At 57.5% G+C, this 13888-nt stretch overlaps 1 long non-coding RNA gene across 1 annotated transcript in view; it reads left to right on the forward strand.

Annotated features, from left to right (window-relative positions):
• Window positions 1–4660, forward strand: part of LOC138849838 (uncharacterized) — a 171779-nt gene extending 167119 nt beyond the window's left edge. Inside the window, exon 4 of the long non-coding RNA XR_011389056.1 lies at window positions 3761–4660. This is a non-coding gene — a long non-coding RNA (uncharacterized lncRNA). The remainder of the gene's footprint in view (window positions 1–3760) is intronic.
• Window positions 4661–13888: the final 9228 nt, after the last annotated feature.

Genomic DNA, 13888 nt, shown 5'->3' on the forward strand with positions numbered 1-13888 from the left:
CTCCACAGCGCTGCCGCAGCGCCGGCCCTCGTCCCAGGGGTTTTGAACGAGAGCCCGAGGACCTGAAGCACACCTTCTTCCCCCTGTACTATAAAATCATCAGATGCCTTTTTGTTAGAGGATCAGACCCAACCCGACGGCCTAGCTTGTCAGGATTTTCAGCTTCCCTTCCCTGACAAAGCGTAAGGGAGACACGACCGCACGTTAAACCCTGGGGTGGGGTGCCTCCCCTGCCTGCCCCGTGTCTGTGCACTGGTACAAAGCCCCTTCAGGCTGGCTGGACTCCTGGGTGGTTGCGGCACTGGGGATCCAGCATTTCCAGGAGGTTTTTCCTCACTCCTAGATGGACATCGTGACACGCGGGAGAGGGAGGGTGGCTTCCACTAGCGTGTGTACGGCCTAGCAGTGCACCCACTGAGTCACTCATTCATTTGCCCATCAGTTCACTCACTCAGTCAACACTGTGCATCCTTTGCAATCTAGGGAAGTTCTACTGAGATATTGAGAAAGGAGAGAGAGAGAGAATCCGGATTCAATATTTGCCAACAATGTCTCAAAGATGCCAGGAGATACTAATGAGTTTTAGGGCAAAAAAGAGTTCCGTGGTCCAGTAACCCCAGAAAAAGCAGTAAACACAGTTCAGCAGGCTTCTCCTGTGTTTTCTGCAGTGCTTTCCCAAGTCCTTAACAACACGCTGCCCAGGGCACACATCCAGCGGGGACTATTAGCAGGGACTGGGACACACTGGGCCCTGGGTCTCCGACGACTTTTGCGTTCCGTGGAGGCCGTGCGAGCTGAAGGATGAGTGATGTGGGAGGTGACAGAGACGAGTGACTCTGTATAGCAGGGGACATTCCCCCATCACGCTCCGTCCCTGTGTTTGCAGGAGCTGCTGGCTGGCGTCGCCTGCTCCAGTTGCTCTGAGGTGACCACCTGGGGCCGGGACCCAGAGAAGGCGCTGGTGAGGGCATCCAGTTCTGAAACAGGCCACAGCCCCCGGAGAGCCGCTTCCAGCCAAAGCGCTTCCCAGCTCTTGGACAGCTTCCCCTCTGCGGTATTGTGCTACTCACAGCAAAGGACCTGGTCGCCCTCTGACCTGTGCGTGTTTGGAGAGCCAAGGTTGCTCACGATCCCAGGACACGGGGAGGATGGAGGAATCCCATTTTCGTCTCAGATCTTAGGGTCGAATTGAGGTTTCCCCTAAGAAAACCAACCAACAGACGCCACTGTACTATTTCCAAACACTTTCCCAAGACGAGAGTGTTAGACTCAGCGTAACTGGGTGCCCCCTCCACGGGAGCCCTTGTTGCCGGCGATAAGCTACAGTTTGGGGGCAGGGTGATGGCAGGTGGGACCAGTTAGTGATCTGAGTTGCATTTGCGACTTGAACTTGGGCTGTTTTTTTTTTTTTTTTGTTTTTTGTTTTGTTTGTTTGTTTTTTGTTTTTTTTTTTTTTTTTTTTTTTTTTGACAGGCAGAGTGGACAGTGAGAGAGAGAGAGAGAATGAGAGAGAAAGGTCTTCCTTTGCCATTGGTTCACCCTCCAATGGCCGCCATGGCCGGCACGCTGTGGCCGGCGCACTGCGCTGATCCGATGGCAGGAGCCAGGAGCCAGGTGCTTCTCCTGGTCTCCCATGGGGTGCAGGGCCCAAGCACCTGGGCCATCCTCCACTGCACTCCCTGGCCACAGCAGAGAGCTGGCCTGGAAGAGGGGCAACCGGGACAGAATCCGGCGCCCCGACCGGGACTAGAACCCAGTGTGTCGGCGCCGCAAGGCAGAGGATTAGCCTAGTGAGCTGCGGCACTGGCCAGAACTTGGGCTGTTTTGACCATGACTGTGGGTGTAGCTATTGCTGTGGTCATGGTTCTTTCTGCTGGAAGTCTCCTTTTATTTCCATCCGATTTTGTTGTGCCTTGGTCTCCCCAGAGGAACGTGTGAATCTGTGAGCATGGGTGAAGGAGCGCTGGTCAGTCCGGGACTGCTCCCTGGAGTGGGAGATGGGAGGCAGTAAGAGGCGACCAGAGACCCTCGTGCAGTGAGCACGCGGCAAACTAGGACCGGACTTTGAGAATGGAGACCCGCGAGGGCAGGGGCCTCTTGGTCTTCTTCCCCGTGTGAGGCTGCTGCCTGCAGGAGGGTCTGATGAGTGGGAGGTGGGGAGCTTGCACGGGGCCTAAATGCTTGGTGCATGCTTGTGAAGAACCTTAAAAATCAAACCAAGATGGAGTGACCTAAGCCAATACCATTAAAAACAAGAAGTCACCTTTGCCCCAAATAAAATTAAAGTTTAAAAATTATAGCCCTAAATTCTTTCCCCCAAAGCTAAAATTAGGCGCAGCTATAAAAATAAGGGACCCTATGCTTAGCTAGCTGCGACACTTGTGCCTGGCTGTGCTAAGACCTAACCCAGTTTGTATACCTCCTAATACTCAGATAACGGTGCGGGAAGCGGGATGCTGCTCTCCCTCCAGGGGAACAAAAGGGAGCGAGACGTCGTCCCCCTCAGGGTGAACAAGATAGCGCTGACAGGGAAAGGAACTGCTAAAGAAGTAAACAACAAAATGGCGACGAGGTGCATGCCTCCATGTGACCCCGTAGCTGATTGGATAGAAGACGCATGCCCTTCACATGATCAGCTCGCGGATTGGACTGCTGTGTGCATGGACTCTATAGTGCTTTTGATTGGTCGCTGCGGGTATATAAACCGTGTGGCTCTGTGCTGGGGGCGCTCTCTGGACTCCCGAGTTCAGGAGGCCCGTCTGCACAGATGCCGAATAAATCCTCTTGCTTTTGCATCAGCCGGTCTGGACTCTGAGTCTTTGGGGTGTGCCTCTCGACGTGTTAGCATCCTCACTCCGAGGGTCTAACACTTGCTGGAAGGAAGGAAGGTGGAGCCACCGCGGAGCACTCGGGCGATGTGCACTACTTTTTCTTTCCTTAATTCTTTCCGACAACATATGTTTCGTTTTTTCAATATTTCACATTTTCTTGGATGTTTCTTTTCTCCCCTTCTGTGTAAATGAATGAACCATCTCATTGATGAGGACTTTGGAGCTGGTCTACAGAGCACGGCTGGGGCCAGCGTTGTGGAGCAGTGGGTTAAGGCACCGCCTGCGGTACCCAGCATCCCATATGGATGCTGGTTCAAGTCCAGCTCCCTGCTAATGTGTCTAGGAAAACAGCAGAAGATGGCTGGAGGGCTTGGGTCCCTGCCACACACATGGGAGACCTGCGTGGAGTTTAAGGCTCCCGGCTTCAGCCTGGCCCAGCCCCAGCTGATACAGTCATTTGGAGAGTGAACCAGTAAATGGAAGTGCCCTCTCTCTCCCTCTCTCCCCAGCTGTACCTTTCTGCAAGGTGTCCGGTGCGTAACAAGTCTTCCCAGGCAGATGAATCGATTAATTCACAGGCTTTTATTGGGGTTCCGCTCCCGGACGAGGTTCCCCCGTCCCAACAGAGCAACAGAGCTGGGGGGCCGGGGAAGTCGCGCGTCAGAGCTTGGGAGAGCTCCTTTTATAGATTCAGGGCATGGGGGTTAAAGGTTGAGGCGGGTCTGATCCTCACTGGTTGACCTTTAGGCACCCGCAGGGACCTTGACAAGGACTTTCTTCCCCGGAAGTACAGGTAGGGACTTCTCCATTCCCGGAAGTGTAGGCCTTCCCTCCTTGCGGGTCCCAAAGCTACCACTTTCAAATAAGTCATTGTTTAAAAATTAGCAAGGCTCACACAAACTTTCCCTATTTTTATTCTTTATGCCCAGGAAACCCACACGTGGGAAAGGCCAGGAGAAGAGGGAGCCAGATCCTCACGGTGCAGGAGCGAGAACGTTGTACGTGGGCGCCCCTGGATGTGCGTCGACGACTTTGAAAAAACCAAGCTGTTTACACATTGGCCCAGGAGGCAGACCTGACCCCCAGGGCGCTGGGGCTTCTCATCTTGGACTTCACATACGCTGGGTATGTCTGGGTGCATGTACGTCTTTTATCTGGGCCAAAGAACAGATGTCTTTGATTGATGCAGTAAGAAAGTACCTAAAATTTTAAAAAATTGTAAAACCCACGAGGCCATGCGCCAGGGGTCCAGGCTCTGGGGTTGCCTCTACTGTTCTGAGGTGTGCACAGTCTCTGAGTGTCGGTGTCTGTACCTGGAACACTCAGGAGGCGATGCCGTGTGCATCTTCACCGCCCTATTCTGTGGTGCTTGCTGGGCGCTAGTAAACACTTGGTGCATAGCAACGGCATGCAGTAGGTGTAGCGCCAACGCCCATCGATGGAATAAGACACGAAGACTCGGCGAGGATGAACCCCTGGATCGCAGCAGGATCCCACCCGTAAGTCTGACGTCAGGGCACAGGTGTGCCATCTCCACGTCCCTGACCTCAGGGCCAAGGAACCCGCAGGGCTCCCAGCTCTGCCTTGAAGACGCGAAAGCAGTGAGAACCCTGCTCAAGTAACCACCAGCGCTGGCTGCTGTCTGCATTTTCTTGGTCAAGCAGGTGCCTGAGGCCTCCATATGGAAACTTCTCGCCCCTCACACAAACCTGGCGCCTGGTTCATGTCGGGAGCTGTGGAAGTGCCCGACAACATGTTGTCTTCTGTATATAGTGTTTCCTTTTGCCTCTGAGACAAACAAATACAAATGTGTGTCCGAGACAGACGAAGAGCCGTACTGATTTGTTTTAGAGATTTATTTCACTGATTTGCAAGAGAGACAGAGAGAGAGAGAGAGGGAGAGAGAGAGGGAGAGAGAGAGATCTTCCATCTGCTGGTTCACTCCCCAGATGGCTGCCGTGGGCAGGGCTGGGCCAGGCAGGAGCCAGGAGCCTGGAACTCCATCTGGGTCTCCCACGTGGGTGCAGGGGCCCAAGCACTTGGGCCATCCTCTGCAGCTTTCCCAGGCACAGTAGCAGGGAGCTGGATCAGAAGCGGAGCAGCTGGGACTCTAACTGGTGCTCCTCTGGGATGCTGGTGTCACAGGCAGTGGCTTAACCTGCTGCGCCACAGCCGCGGTTGATTTTGTAAACCGGCAACACACAAACACTTTGGCCGTGGGCCTTTGCTGCTGCTGGAGAGACAAAGAGTTGGACGAAGAGGACCCGGATCTTTAGAAGGCCACTCGCAGGCCCTGGCCCATGCTCATGGCTGGGAGGGCGGGGCTGGCTCCTGGGCAGCCAGGCGCCTTGTTCTGCCTTCCGGGGTGCACCTCTGAGGGTGGATTTCTGGCTCAAAAGAAATGAGGGTGTGCCTTGTGCAACAACAACTGAGCTATTGTCCTGTGCCCTACCCACACCCACACCCCACCCTTCCCTTCCCACTGGGTGCCTGGGCTTCCCTGAACAGGAAGTTGGACATTCCTCCCTCCTCTTCCTCCCCCTCCCCCTCCCCCTCCCGCGGGCCCATCGCTGGTCCCCTTTAGATCTCCACGCTGAGCTGGAAGGCAGCCCCGAGAGGAGATGGGTTCAGAGGGAGGGAGTCCTTCCCAGGGAGATCTCGGGGCTCCGGCCTCACTGGCCCTCCCTCCATCTGCAAAGGGCCCCCGTGAGCCGCAGGCGCCCCAGCGCGCCAGCCTCCTCAGCACCAGGCTCGTGGCCCCAGGTTCCTCCTGGAGGGGGGTCTGGGCTCTCCCTTCCCTTCCTTCCCTGACACCCTTGGGGAACAGACTCCAGTCACGGCGATGTCATTCATAGCCATCCCGATGGCTCATCAGGAGCTCCTGGGTGGAGCCTGGAACACACAGGGGGCGTGAGCTGCCGACGCCCGAGTGTCCCTCTCACCACTCCTGGTCCCAGGACAGGTGACGAATGCTGCAGGTGTGGATCGCATACAATGATGCATGCAAATGTGTCCTCATAGTCAGAACAGCATGTGCAATACGCTGCGAATGTCCCAGGTTGATTGCTGCACGAGGTGTGTGGACGTATCACCCTGCGCTCCAAAGTCCGCACCGTGCTGTCTGTGCATGAACCGTAGCTCATTCATCGACTTAAAAAGAATGACAGGCCGGCCCCGCAGCTCAACAGGCTAATCCTCCGCCTGCGGCGCCGGCACACCGGGTTCTAGTCCCGGTCGGGGCGCCGGATTCTGTCCCGGTTGCCCCTCTTCCAGGCCAGCTCTCTGCTGTGGCCAGGGAGTGCAGTGGAGTATGGCCCAAGTGCTTGGGTCCTGCACCCCATGGGAGACCAGGAGAAGCACCTGGCTGCTGCCTTCAGATCAGCATGGTGCGCCGGCCGCGGCGGCCATTGGAGGGTGAACCAACGGCAAAGGAAGACCTTTCTCTTTGTCACTCTCTCTCACTGTCCACTCTGCCTGTCAAAAAAAAAAAAAAGAATGACAGAAACCAAATGCCCTCCCCCTCAGCTAACTGTTCAGCCCCCGGGGATGTCCCCAGACAGGGCTGCTGGGGCTGGTGGCAGTGAACGTGGGAGGGGCCAGGCTTGCCCGGTCAGGTCTCCCATTGGTCAAAGGCAGCAGGAGTTCACACTCAGAGCTGGCACCGCCTGGCTACTCCTGCTGGAGCAGGCCAGACCCCAGGGTACCGGGGGGGGGGGGGGGCAGCTGGTGCGGCTGAGTGGCCGGTACAGGCAACGTGTGCCTCGTGGGAGAGTAGGTCTGTGGGGTCCTTCTCTTGAGCAGACAAGGAAGCCTTCGGGCAGGAGGTGAGAGGCCTGTCATGCAAGGTGTGGAGCAGTGTGCTGCTGGGTTGTGCCTGGGAGCAACACAAGGCACCAGGATCATTGGCCACAATAGGCCCAGCCCAGCCAAGCCGGAGAAGTGTTGCAAGATGGTCTGGAACTCAGTGAGCCTCCCTTAAAAACAAATCTAAACCCCCGTGGCCTACAAGAACGTGGTTGGTGTCAGGCGATCTTAGAGATTTGCCAGTGATAGCCAGCAGATGCTAAGAGATACGTCAGCCAGCTCAGGCATATATGGGATAGGCCAAACTAGCTGCCTGAGCTCCAGCCATCAGGTCTACATTCCTGACAAGAGGAAAGTGGGGCTAAGTGAACAGGGAGAGGTCGCAGGGGGAGACTGGAGATATGGAGGCAGAAGGAGCAGGGATGCAGGGCAGGGGGGAGGGAGGTGGGAGAGGGATGAATGCTAACGAGAGGGTCTAGAGGATTCAGCCACTTCATTTGGTTTCTCTGGAAGCTTTCGACTCCTCAGTGGGCAGCAGGCGGAGACGACCCCAGGGCGGGTTCTCGCAGGCCAGAGCGGCCCTGCCCTCATGTCTCCTCCCACCTTGCTCCTTGCCCTGAAACCAGGCTGGGCGGACATCCCACCCAGTCTGTCCCTGCCTCTCTCCCTTCCCCTGTTAGAACACGCATTGCTTTAGAACCCTGGGGTCTGCCCTCGCCCCGTCTGCCTGGCATCCTGTCCCCCCCACCCCCACCCCGCGCTCTGAAACGAAGCCTTTGGTTCTGGGGTCCTCACTATAGGCTTCCGCAGGCCTTGGAGGCCGGGCCGGGGCCCCGCCCCCAGCGCCGAGGTCCCCTTAAGGGAGCAGAAACAAAACCAGGAAGTGCAGGGCCCTCTCCCCACACCCCCGGAACGACAGGAGGAGGGGCGACCCCAGCCGGTGCCAGCTGAAACCGGCCGGTTTCCTGCCCCCACACCCTCAGCAGGAGCCTGGCCCGCGGTGGGTCCGGCGCCCCTGCTCTGCTGCCGGCTCCCCGCCCAGGCAGTGGCCTTTGTGGTCGCTGTTCCGCCCGCCCCCCGCAGCAGCAGGTGCAGAGGTGCAGAGGTGCAGAGGGGCCGCCTGCTGGGCCTGCTGCCGGGCGTCAGGGAGGGGCCTCGGAGGAGTCCCAAGTTCAAGCCCCGGCCCCCCAGCTACTGCACAGCCTCCGCCGCTCTCCCTGGCCTCTACAAGGAGGCGCCGCTGGAGAGCTGGTTAAGGTCATCGTGAGAATTGAGGCAGGCGGGAAAGGCCCCCGGGCCTCTCTCAACCACGCACCGCCCTGCCCTCAGACCCCGCGGTGGGCGTGGTGCCCACCTGGATCCGCACCTGACTCCGCCTCCACAGGCTCGCTCTGCGGAGAGGCCCTCCTCCGCCTGGCCGGACCCCAGGCCTACCCCCGGCTCGGTAGAGAGAAAGGACAGCGTGGGCCGGCGCCACCCTGCACACCTGCAGGGGTGGGGGCGCGCGTCGCAGTCATCAGCCGGGAGCCTCCTGCTCGCTGGATTTCCAGGTGTCGGAGGGCTGTCGCTTTGGCTAAACTCCCGGTTTCCACACCGCCCCCCCACCCCCCCACCATAGCTCCTGGCATCTCCGCAGTCACCCCTGCCCCCACCAGGCCAGAGCAGGTCCATGGCCAAGGACGCGTCCCGGGCACGTGGGTGATGACAGCCCCGGGCCACCAGCGTCCACGGGCCTTGAGGAGTCCGTGTCCTCTCCCCAGCCACCCCTTGTTTGCCCGGCGCCAGGAGCGCAGTGGGCTGCCCCGTGGGTGGCGCCCGCAGTGGCGTGGGCGGCCGCGGACCCGGTGATGTTTTCTGTGCACCTGTGCGGCTGTGGGGAAGCTGGGCCCCGCAGAGGCGTTGACGGGAGGGAGCCAGGGTCGGTGAGGTCATGGCCATCCCGGTGCGTCTCGGGGGGAGCCCCGCACGTGGGAGGCGCGTGGTTCCGAGTCACTGGAGTCAGGCTGCCTGCGAGGAGAGCAGGTCACCGCTTGTCTTTGTGCACGCGTGGCCGGCCCCCTGGGCCGTCCTGGTTGCTTCAGCACGCCCTGCCTTTCCAACCTGCTGGTTGGGTAGTTTTCCGGTGGGTAAACCGAGGCAGGATCCCCCGCCCCCGTCTTCACAAGGCCGGGGCCGTGTCCCCGCGGGGACAGGACAGCAGCAACCCTTTCTCTCCTCTCCCAGGCCCCTCCTCCTCCTCCCGCTGTACTGCGCCCCCCCACCCCCGCGCCCCTCTTCTCCCCACCCGATCCTCGCCATGCCTCCGCCCCGAAGCCGCGCGCAGCTGCCTTTGCCAAGCCGGGCTCCACTGCGCTGCCTTCTGCTCTTTGCCTCTCCCCCACAGCCGCTGGCAGGAGGCGGGGAGCAGGGCTGTCCCGCAGGGCGGGAGCACAGGCACCCAGGCGGCCACGCGAGGGATCAGGATGTGTCCCGGCCGCGGTCACTGTGGGTCACTGGTGCACGGCCCCGGATGGACAGGCAGCCCCCAGCCGCCGCCCCTCGCAGGCGCTTGGGACCGCCTCTCTTCAGATTTCTGCTTCCCCTTTTGTTAGTTGCATCTTGAGATCCTAACACGTGAACCGTCCACTTCCGCTTTTTAAATAGAGAACCGATTAGGAATGGGCGTCTGCCGGCCTCCCAGCCAGTGAGAGAGGCGACCCTCAGTGGAACAGGGTGCAGGGCTGCGTGACCGTGGGAAAGTGCCTCCTCTCTCAGCGCCTCGTGGGGGCGGCTCGTGGTTCTCCCAGCCTCGGGTTTGCAACTTGAGCTCCCTAGGGTTGCAGAAGCTGGGCAGGGAGCAGATAACAGGGACATAAAGTGAGTTACCCAAAGCGGAGTGGGGGAAGCTACTCAGTTTTATTTTTTAATAAGGTGTATTTTTATGTATTTGAAAGGCAGAATATCAGAGAGAGAGAGAGAGAGAGAGAGAGAGATCTTCCATCTGCTGGTTCATTCCCCAAATGACTGTAACAGCCAAAGCCAGGAGCCAGGAGCCAGGAACCAGGAACTCCATTGTGGTCTCCCACGTGGGCACAGGCCCAGGGACTTGGGCCACCCTCTGCTGCCTTTCCAGGCACATGAGCAGGGAGCTGGATGGGAAGTGGAGCAGCCGGGACTCGAACCAGAGCTCTGATAGAGGATGCTGGCGTCGCAGGCAGCAACTTAACCCACCGAGCCACAACAGATTCTTTTTTTAAAAAAAATGCAAGTGTTTTGGTTTTAAAGTTGACTTAGGAAATGCAGGGGCTGTGCGTAAGGGATGCGTATTTTCCTGCGCTGTCAGAGAGGCCTGGGCCAACGTGGTGGGATGAGAGATGGAGTGATGGGGAGAGAGAGAGACTGAGAGAGATGGGCAGAGAAAGAATGAGAGAGACAGGGTGGGAAACAGAGACAGGAAAGCAGAGAGACATGGACAGAGACCAGAAGACAGAATGAGAAAGGAGAGAGTGTGTGGAGGGTCGAGGAAACCAAACGCTTCAGATGCAGTCGCGGCTGCTAACAACAATATTGCAGGGTAGAACAGAGCCATAGACAGGGGACAGCAGTGGGAAGGTGGTGAATTCTGGCTGGAAGACCTCCGAGGGCTTCCTGGAAGAGGTGGCATTTGGCCCTTGTGGGTGAGCTGGGGACCTGCGGGTAAGACACCGAGGAGGGCCCGAGGGCAGGGCAGCAGCTGTCGCTGTCTGTCTCCAGGCTTTGTGCTGCACCAGGCCTTCTTCACACCCATTTCCCCCCAAGTGGAGCACGGTGCTAGGGCGGCGGGGTATCCCCGGAGCTCAGCTGGGGCTCCCCCTCCTCTCTGGGGGCCAAGGCTGGGGGAGTTTCATCAGTTGCAGGCAGGCCAAATCTTTTCTTAGAGCCACCGGTCGTTAACCACCGATCATTCTTGCAAAGTGACCCGGCCTCAAGAGATCCTGGAAGCCAAGGTCTTGAAGAGCTTTGCGCCGCCCATTGGGAGTGTGCCGGGCAGGCGGCTGCAGTGTGGGTGACACTCGTATGTCATCTTTGCGTCTCTTTGCTGGCAGGGTGGGGACAGCAGAGGGAAGGAAGAGAGGCCCTCACACGTCGGGACCCCTGGGCGCATGGTGACATCCCTAGGGGCTTAGATCCCGTCCACCACCAGCCACACCCACTCTCCCTCCCTGTCCACATCCTGTCCATCGTCTCCCTGTGCCAACCTCAGTGTCGTGAGTTTTGGGAGTAAATATTCTGGGGAAGAAAAAGCAAGTGTGCCTCCTTTTTTTTTTTTTTTTTTTTTTTTTTTTGGACAGGCAGAGTTAGACAGTGAGAGAGAGAGACAGAGAGAAAGGTCTTCCTTCTGTTGGTTCACTCCCACAATGGCCACCACGGCTGGCACTGTGCTGATCCAAAGCCAGGAGCCAGATGCTTCCTCCCGGTCTCCCATGGGGTGCAGGGACCCAAGCACTTGGGCCATCCTCCACTGCCTTCCCTGGGCCATAGCAGAGAGCTGGACTGGAAGAGGAGCAACCGGGACTAGAACCCTGCACCCAAATGGGATGCCAGCGCCACAGGCAGAGGATTAACCTCGTGAGCCACCGCGCGGGCCCAAGTTCTCCTCCTTTTAAAAGCTGCAGATGATGACGTGCGGATGAGGAGGCGGGTGCTCAGCTGCCTCGGAGGTGCGGGAGCAAACATGGCCTCCTCTTGGAGAATCGGGCTCCTTATCTGTGCTGGAGTTTCTGGAATAGGTGGGCGCTCACCTTCAGCGGCAAAGAAGCAGCCACGGGGCTGGCGTGGGGTGCAGAGGCGTAAACACCGGCATCCAAACCCAGCTCCCTGCTCGTGCACCTGGGAAAGCAGCAGAAGATGGCCCAAGTGCCTGGGCCCCTGCCACCCTCATGGGAGACCTGGGTGGAGCACCGGGCTCCTGACTTCAGCCTGGCCCAGCCCTGGCCATTGTGGCCATCTGAGGCCTGAACCAGCAGTTGGAAGACCTCTTTCTTTCTCTCTCTCTGTAACTCGGACTCTCAAATAAATAAGTAAATCTTTAGAAAGAAAGAAGCACACACGTTTGGTGTGCAATGGCCTTGGCTCGGGCTGGAAACCTGCCCAGTGCTTCGCACCCGAAAGCAGAGCACTAATCCTGTGACGGAGGCGCCACCGCTGCGGGAGGCAGGTGGAAAGCACACAGGTCCCGGCGCCGTGGACAGTGGGAGGCGGGCATCCGGAGCCTGCCTATTTTGTTTGTGAGATGACAGCTTCTTAATGAGAGGGGGGGTGTTAAATACAGCGCCACCGTAAGCCTGGAAGCCTGGAACATACAGAACTGAACCGGATGTTCAAGAAGAAGGCATCCCTGCAGAATTTTTAAAAAGTATTTATTTATATATTTGGAAGATGGAGTTACAGAAAGAGAGAGAGAGGAGAGAGAGGTCTTCCATCCGCTGATTCACTCCAGAAATGGCCACAATAACCAGGGCTGGGCCAGGCCGAATTCAGAAGCCTGGAGATCCATGTGGGTCTCCCACGTGGGCGTAGGGGTCCAAGCACTTGGGCCACCCTCTGCTGCTTTCCCAGGTGCGTTAGCAGGGGGCTGACTTGGAAGCAGAGCAGCTGCGGCTGGACCTGGTGCTCAGGTGGGACACTGGTGTTATGGGAAGCGGCTTCACCCATGGCGCCACAACACACACCAGTTTGTTTGTTTTTTTCTGTTTTCCGATATTTTGATTTTTCTTCTTATCCTACCTGGCCCATCTCGAGAGGCTATGAGGGACTCCACTGAGTTCATGGAAAATGGAATTACAAGAGAACGCACCTGTACTGGAACTTACCGAAGTCCCTTCATTTCCAGGGGCTGGAATATAAGACCGTAAAGCAGACTGACTTGAAGCAACATGAGCTTGGCCTTGGCGGAGGGCGTAAGGCCAGTTCTGTGGGGCATCAGAGACAGGGAGCAGGGAGGGAGCCAGGAGTGGACACAGGGCGTGGCCCAGAGACCAAAAGGAAGCAGCAAAAACTCCCAGAGAGAGAACCTGGGTGCAGATCCTGTCGTTCTACCCGCTTGCTGTGTGACCTGGGGTAGATGACCTGCCTTCTGTGTGCGTCAGTCTCTGGGAACCCCTGAAGGCTGTGGGAGGTTAGGACAGCGCCTGGAGCGCAGCCAGGACTCCGCACACAGCAGAGACACATCAGTGCTCTTTCCACTATTCCAGAAGCCCCCGTTGGCCTGGACGTCCCCCACACATCCTGGGGCCTCCCCCGAGTTTTGGTCACAAGAGAACCAGGCAGGGGTGAGTGACTGGTGCGGCAGTTATGCCGTTACCTGGGACAGCTGCATCTCATAGCAGAGTGTGCTGGCTCTGCTCGGAATTCCAGCGTCCTGCCAGCACCGTCTCGGGAGGCAGCAGGTACCTGGGCTCTTGCCATGCGTGCAGGAGACCCGGCTGGAGTTCCCAGCTCCTGGGCATCTTGGAAGTGGACCAGTGAATGGGAGGTCTCTCTGCCTACCAAATAAATTAAATACTTTTTTAAAGTTTTATTTATTTATTTGGAAGGCAGAGTTACAGAGAGACAGAGAGAGGGAGAGGGAGAAAAAGAGGGAGGTCTTCCATCCGCTGGTTCACTCCCCAGTTGGCTGAAATGTCTGGAGCTGGGCCGATCCGAAGCCAGAAGCCAGGAGCTTCTTCCAGGTCCCCCACATGGGTGCAGGGGCCCAAGGGCTTGGACCATCTTCTACTGCTTTCTCAGGCCATAGCAGAGAGCTGGATCAGAAGTGGAGTGGCGGGACTCGAACCAGCGCCCATATGGGATGCTGGCACTGCAGGTGGCGGCTTTGCCCACTACACCATAGCACTGGCCCCCTAAATATTTTTTAAAGGGAGAACCAGGTACAGTTGCTTCTTGTATTTTTTTTTTATCAGTTAAGATGTTTTTAGACGCAACTAATACAATAGCTTCTCCCTCACAGATGCTCATTTCTACTTGTCGGGAACTCAGAGGTGGATGACCCGTCCAGACATTTCTTTAGTCCAGACATTTCTTTATCTTCTGACCTTTTTGCCTGATTTTGAGCCATCTTGGTGGTCATTAGCCAGTCTGCCGAGGCTGAGTAGAGAATTAGAGAGTGAAAATGAAACTGATGTCTGTCTTTCTTTCCTCCTTTCTATCCTTTCCTTTTAAAAAAGATGTGTTTGTTTATTTGAAAGACAGAGTTATAGAAGGACAGAGAGAGATGTGAGGGGGTGATCTTCCAT

Source organism: Oryctolagus cuniculus, chromosome 5, assembly GCF_964237555.1.
Source record: "Oryctolagus cuniculus chromosome 5, mOryCun1.1, whole genome shotgun sequence".
Lineage (NCBI taxonomy): Eukaryota > Metazoa > Chordata > Mammalia > Lagomorpha > Leporidae > Oryctolagus > Oryctolagus cuniculus.